We start from the raw sequence: 7,470 nt of genomic DNA on the forward strand, positions 1-7,470 counted from the left end.
GTGTCCCAGTGGGACACAGCCCAGGAAGGACACAGGAGCACCGGCTGCACATTGAAGAAGCCCTCTTAGGGATGGTTCTACAATGACATGTGCAGTTTGGTCGGGGTTTGGTTTGGTTTCATTTGGAGGGGGCAGTCGAAAAAGCCTTGGAGGCAGAAAAGATGGCATAAGAATAATCGCAAGGTGGGGTGCTTCATGGGGTGTGTGGGTTGGGAGAGGGAATGTTTCCCTGAAGAGCCTTTGAGCTGTGATGTACCAACTCCTGGCTGCAGTGCCCAGGGCAGTCCACAGACATCAGGCTGCAAGGAGGCCTGGGTTCTACCTGCAGGCAGAGGTCAGGGAAGGGGGACTGAGGTACCCCGGGAGCATTTCACTGGCTGGTGGCAGGTATCCTGGGGGATGAACAGAGACAACCAAGAGCAATACCATGTAAGCCACAAATGCAATCTAAATATTCTCCAATACCTACACAAAGCAGATGAAACGCACAGAATTAGCAGGTGTCTTATTTAATACAACGCATCCAAACTTTTGTCCTGTACCATGTCATCAGTATCAACACAATATCTTATGCTTAGTATTTTAGCTCTACGTCTTTGAAACCCAGAGTGTGTTTTATACACACAGCATATTTCATTTAGATGCTGAGCTCTCATCAGAAGTACTTGAGCTATATTTAGAGCTTACAAAATTTAGAGTTGAATGGTCGATTCGCATGCCCAGGTTTTGCAAAGATTCATAAATGTTTTCAATAACTGAATCAAGGATATGTATTTTTAATTGAACAAATTGCAATTAAACACTGTTAAAACTGGAGCGAGCCAGTTGTACCAGTCACATTTCAAGGGCCTCATCGCCAGCTGTGGCCAATGGCTGGTAGCAGGGTTACAGCAAGAAAAGCTGGAGAAGTATCCATTTAGAAGATTTATGTTGCAGTTGCAGAAATCCTGACAAGGATTTAAATGTAAATCATAGAAAGATAATTATGAGAGGGGAGAAAGCCTGGGATGTGGTTGAGTGAGTTTGCACGCCATGGTCTCCTCGGGATGATCAGGCACCCACATGAGGAGTCTAGAGAGAAAGATAATGACCTTAGTTTTGGGCAAGGCGATTCCAAGAAGCCTATGGGACTCTGAAGTGGGCGGTCCACATGCCAATTAACCCTGAGGGATGAGTTCTTTAAAGAGAAGTGTCAGCAAGGTATGAAACTTTGAGAACTGTCAACAGGTGGTGGTCCAAACCAGTCAGGCTCTATACAGGCATGTCTCAGCTGTGGGCCATGATTTTGTGAGGACATTTTTTGCTTATCTGTGGTGTCATATATCACAAAAGGTATTCATGGGCTTTTTTTTTTTTTTTTTTGGCTAATCAGCTGTTGTTAGTGTGTGTGTATTTAACGTGTGGCCCAAGACAACTCTTCTTCTTCCAATATGTGGCAGAAAAAAAAAAAAGGTTGGACACCCCTGTGTAAGATCTTTGTAAATCAAGTCTGCTTGAGAAGGGCAAATCAACCCCAGCACATGGAGAAAATTAAAGTTTTTAACTTGAAAAATCCTAGAGCATATTATGACATGGGTTAATTTGAACTAAGTACCGCCAGCTGCTAAGGCATCTTGGTAGGCAATTGTCTAGTTAGTGTCTTTGGGAAACTTCCAGATTTATAACTTTGTTCCATATTTGTTTTGCCAATTTTACAAATGTCATCATCTAGTAGGCTTAGGCTTTTAAGAAAACATATTTAAAGGATATTTTCCTTTATTTATACCTAATAATAGTTATGTGTCTTAAATGTTGTACACAAGTTAAACACATATAGATGGTAGATTTCAAGCACACTGAGTAAAGCTCTGGGTGATAGATGTGGAGTTATTTTTGTAAATGGAAAATCTGAACTCAGTGAAACAGTCAGTTAGTGGAAGAGCTTAGAATGAGTCCCAGAACAGCATTGGTCCTTAGAAGTGTCTGTGCCATAATGGTGACGTACCTTACTAAGAAGGTTAATTGTGGAGATCACCATCTCTCCTGAATTTTCATCAAATAAAGTCTCCTTTTTTTGGCACCAAATTCGACATTTCAAACTAATACCCAGGGTCTGTTTCTTTCACAGAATTAAAATCACTTTTGCTCAAACACGTATAGATCTAACACCAACATTTTTCTGAACTTTTTTTATTTTGAGGTACAATGTGCTGGGTACCCTGAAGTGTGGGCTGGGCGCAGTGGCTTCTTTCCACAACCCCACCACTGAAAGAGGGGGAACAAAGTACTTTATACCCTCCAGGTGATGAGGTGGATACAGGGTATATGGGAATTCTCTGTGCTATCTTTGCAATTTCTCTGTAAATTTAAGTGTTCTAAAAAATAAAGTTTATTTAAAAGATGAAAACTGGACCCCTAGAGAAACCCCAGTGGTTCTATAGAACAAGGGCAGTGTGTAATGCTTCTTTCATATTTCCTTACATTGAAAATGTAAATAATTATACCTCTTATTTTATCTAGCTTATAGGAAATATTTGAGGTAACATACTTTATGCAGCACTTTGCAAAAAGTTGATGTGCTCTGAAAGGTGGCTAGTGGCCCCACAGTCCTGCAGTGCAGGCGTCAGTGTTCTGTTGGCCGCTCAGGTCTGCGTGCCTTCGGGCTGTCTATCCTGTATATTGCTCTGCGTAGACCCAGCCCTGAGAACAATGTCTAGAAGGCCAAGCAGCAGAATCATTAAATGGGACTCTGGAGGTGTTGTGTGTATGTGCTAATAATAGTTCTCTCCAGAGTGGAGGTGATGGGACTGTTCTGCACTCGGCAAGGATAGGTGTATGCACCTGTGCAGGAGGCTCTCCCGGAGCTCTAGCTGGGGAGGCATGATGGACTAGAGGTCAGGGGGCAGGAATACCACTCTTCCCACTTTGCCTATCACACTAAATTCTATCGCACTATCTTGGTCTCTGTTCCTCCAGCTGCCCAGGCAAAGATTTCTCTCTCTCTTTCCCACAGCCACATGCACTCCTTTACGGATGCCTGCTCTACTCCACACACAGGACTGTGACCACCTCTCACCACCCCACTGCTCACACCACCATTTCTTCCTCATGTTTTGTCCCATGATCTTCTTCTTGAGCAACCAGCCTGCACCAGCAGCCGATCCCCCTGTCCTAGAGGAACGAGCTGCTGTTAAGACGTCCCAACTGATTTTTTCTTTCCTCATGCAGTCAATGTTTATCGAAAGTCACTGGGTCAGATCCTATTCTAGGTCCTTAGGAAGTATCAGTGAAAAAGTTGGTGACAATACTTGCCCTGAGGAGTTTGTAATCAGGGTAAGAGTGAGCAAATAAAATAAAGGACCAAAATATGGCGGTGGAGATGGTGATACGAACTACGGGAGCAGGAGGGGGCTGGGGGCACAGACGGCATTTAAATGAGAGTGGCCAGAGAGGCTCGCCCCTGAAACCAGCCTGTGGATAAACGGGAGAAACCCACCAGTCAGGGGCGCAGCTGGCACCCAGGCAGGTGCATACGGGGGAGTGACTGGGGACCAACAAGGTGGCCAGCATGGGGCAGAGACTGGCCATCTGCAGTGGGAGGGAAATCCAGAGCTGGGTTCTACAGACTCGTGTGGAGGCAGAAGGGACAGTGGGGAGCAGAAGAGATGTGTGACGGGGCTGAAGTTTCTACAGGGTCATTCTTCCTGCTGCTTAGAGTGGCCTGCTGGTCTTTGGCGGCCTTTATGTCAGGGGATACTTTCTTCTGTCATTATTAGTTTATGCACGGCCTTCTAGAAAGCCTGGTGGCAAAGCAGGTGGTGTGCTGTCTAGTGAAATGCTCTGAAAGGCTCTAAGCGGTTCGCGTGGGGCTAATCACAGGCGGGCACACAGAAGCTGACAGTGCCAGGGCGTGGACGTGAGCTAACCGGTTTGTCCCACACAGTACGCCTGCTTTCTGATGATCTCCCTTCTTTCAGATTAGGAAACTGAGGCTTACATAATTATGAATGAAGTGACTCTGCGAATCAATGGCCTAGGTGGCAATTCACATCAAGTTCCTCCAGGCCCCAATTTATGAGCTCCCAGTTTTCATTCTTGAATCTTTCACTCTTCTCTTTCAAGGACAGACTTCGCTGATTCCACATTTTGGAAGTGTCCTGAGCTGTCTCCTGAGATGAACTGGCTGGAGAGAGCAGAAGCCAGTGGGAGCTGAGGTGGGCCGGGCTGACTTTGCCCTTCCACCTGCGGCTGCACCCTCCACCTCCAGGTCCCCTGCCCCTGCCCCTTTGCTCCTTGCAGCTGAGGCCTGGAGACCTGGAGAAAGTGCAGGGCGTAATCACTCACACTTGCATATGAAAAATGAAACTTAGCTTTAACCTAGGATGAAGGAGGGAAGGGGCGTGAGAGGGATAGTAGGGGATAGTAAGGGGACCACACCTATGGAGCACATTGCAAGTACAAGTTGGATCTATCATGTGTAGAACACAAATGTCCTAATGCTATAATTGGGTAAATGAGGTGAAAACTATGCTGATTAGTATGATGTAAGCACTCCAATTGGTATAAAGAATCAACACATTGAAAATAGCATAAATGTATTTATGATCTATGTACAAAAGACTTAATAAAAAACAAAGAAAGAAAGAAAAGAAAGTGCAGGATCCTCCCTGCCGGCCCCAGCTCTCTGGGCCTGACCGTCCTGTCACCCTACAGTCCCCTCCCCTGTGCAGCTCTCCCATCCAGGGACACAAGAGCCTTCCTTGCTCCCCGCAGGGCCAAGTGGCGGGCAGCTGGGATGGCCCCTTAGGACTTCACAGCCCCCTGAGGTTACCCCAGCGAGCCGCCCCCGGGAAGCAGCAGTGCGGGTTCTGACCCTGTCCCCCTCGCTCCGGTGGTGGCCCTGGCGCTTCACGCGCGGCCCTCCCGATGAGCCGCGCGTCCTGTGTTTAGGGGATTGCGTGTATAAATTTCTTCCTTTATGACAGTCATTTCTGGTTCTGAATACCTTGCCCTATCCAATTAAAACAAATCCTGGGTAGGAGGAAAACGTCGACGTCTGTCTAACCCAGCTGGTTCAGATTCCAAACGTGGGGCTGTGTCCTTCTCCGAGCGATTTCTGCGCCCTGGTCCTGCGGCTGAGTTGGTGGGATCTGACCTGGCACGTCTGGTCCCCTGCTCCTTGCCTACCGCACCTGCGGGACGGGGACTGCGTTTTAGCACGTGGGGACCCCGCTCTGAACACACTCTCAGCACAAGTAAGTGTTCGATAACTACTCAGCGAATAGATAAAAGAGATTCATATGGGGGTTCGGGGGGTTCAGAAAGGGAGAAATTGGCGATTTTACCTCTGACTCATCTCTTACTGCCCGTTTGTGACAACAATTTAAATTACTACAAAGAGGTTAATTAACGATTTGTTGGGCACTTACAGATTCCAGGTCCTCGGATTTCCTTTACACTAAAGAAGAAACACTGGGGCTTTCTTCCAGGTGTCGCCCCATCTGGCCCTCCGTCCTGTCCTGAGAGGTGGGAATAAGGCCCACCGTGTTTCTCTATTTGAAGGTTCATGCCGAACGTGTGAATTGCCTGGGTGATTCAAGCTGAAATTAGAATAAGAGTATAGAACATGAGCTTCTATTTCTTTCATGTGGACATCTGAAAAGCTATTTTTTGCCACTCCAAACAATGCCCAGCAGCAGAACGAAATTTGAAAGAGCCATGTGTTTGCCCCACATCTTTCTTGACAAGAGAAGTAGTGACAAGAGCTATTAATAAAGGAAAACAAAGTGTTCTTTTCGGATGGCCCAGTAGGCAATTCTTTTCAATGTGTACTTTATATTAATATTAGTCTGTCTTCACCCTGTTATTTTTATAGCTGTATTCAAGGCAAAATTCTCTTTATTTCTTGGTCTACTAGTTTGAAAAAAACCCAGCTGAAACAGTTTTGAATGCCACACCCCAGCTTGTTTACATAGTAATGTATACCATTCATGATTTCATTTAAAATACGTGTTTTGTCACCACATTTACAGACGCTTTCCAGTTAACAATTCCTCTTTGCATCCATGTCTGCTTTTATCCAGACAATAGTCACCTTGTAAGTAGGCTGGTGCTGTTTTCCCTGTGTTTTGTTTTTGTTTTTTTCCTTGAAGGACGCTTGAGTCCCTGAGCCCAGACATGTGCTGTACAACTGGCAAACAGGAGACAGTGGGCTTTACTCCAGGGCTTTTACCATCAAACTTCATGTTCTCTCTGTTAATTTATTATAAATTGTTCGTGTTTTGTCCTACACACATGGAACATTTGAATGGCCATTATGTGTTTGTTTTTGGAAATGTGATGACTAGGAAACAAACATTGTTGGTTTCTAATGATCTTGGGCTCTATGCTCTACTCATTAAAAAATTTTTTTTTCTTGTTTTATTTCACTATGTTCAGTCCTGACTTGCTTATTTGGTTTTATTCCTTACTTTTTAACCCCATTGAAGTATACAAGTAAATTGGAATCAAGTGTCTCCCACTTTGCCAGGTCCCGAGTCCCACCCAGGGGGCATCCAACCAGTGTCCTTCTGTGTGAAACTGTGTGTTCCACAAGGGAGTCAAGATGTAAGGAGAGGTGGCTGGACCTTCCTGCACGAAGGCAGTGACAGACCTTCCTGCCTTGATCTTCTTGCTCCCTTTGGCCACCAGAGAAATGTGTGTTTCCCTGAATAAGGATCCTCAGTGACTTTCCTTCATGCACTGAGTCTGTTAACCTTTTAATCTGCTGGGAATTTCATAAAAACTGTAAGCTTTCAGCCAAAGAAATGCACACAGCAGCATATTGACAATGTTTTGCAAACCCTTGTCAGGAGTTTCATGTCTCCTATAGATATCCACTGAGTCTGAAGCATCTCCCACCTAAAGTGTAAGGCCCCAATGCCTAAAATCAGAACATCACCCTACAATGACCTGCACAGCCAACTCATAGCCTCTTTTCTCTGGATGAAAGAAGCTTATTCTCCCTGTCCCTCAGATGGGGTCATGCTCTTCCTGGTTCCCGGGCCTCAGCCGCAAGTGCTCACCCACCTGCTACGTCTTTCTTTTTCTTCCTGACTGCACATCACACAAGCTGCAGATCTCACCTGAGTCAGTGTTCTCATCTGTAAAATTGGAATAACAAGAGAACCTATTGTAAAGAGTTATCATAAGGATGACATGAACATATTTATAAGTTTTATAAGTCTCTGACATATATAAATGCTACACAAGAAATACTCTCCTTAATTTCTCATTTAACCTTAAGGGTCTTCATGGGGTTACCGCCTTCTCCACAAAGAGGCCTCCAATTTTTCTCCCTAAGATGTGGGTCAGGTGAGCCCTCGCCATGCTAACCCACACCCTGTGCCCATTGGCACCAGCCCCAGAATGGACTCCATTCCCATTCTAGATTTTTACCTCTTGAATTCAGAAACACCACGTTCCTCCCCTTGGTGCCCAGAGCACTCACTA

Source organism: Nycticebus coucang, chromosome 11 (assembly GCF_027406575.1).
Source record: "Nycticebus coucang isolate mNycCou1 chromosome 11, mNycCou1.pri, whole genome shotgun sequence".
In the NCBI taxonomy this organism is placed as follows: Eukaryota; Metazoa; Chordata; class Mammalia; order Primates; family Lorisidae; genus Nycticebus; species Nycticebus coucang.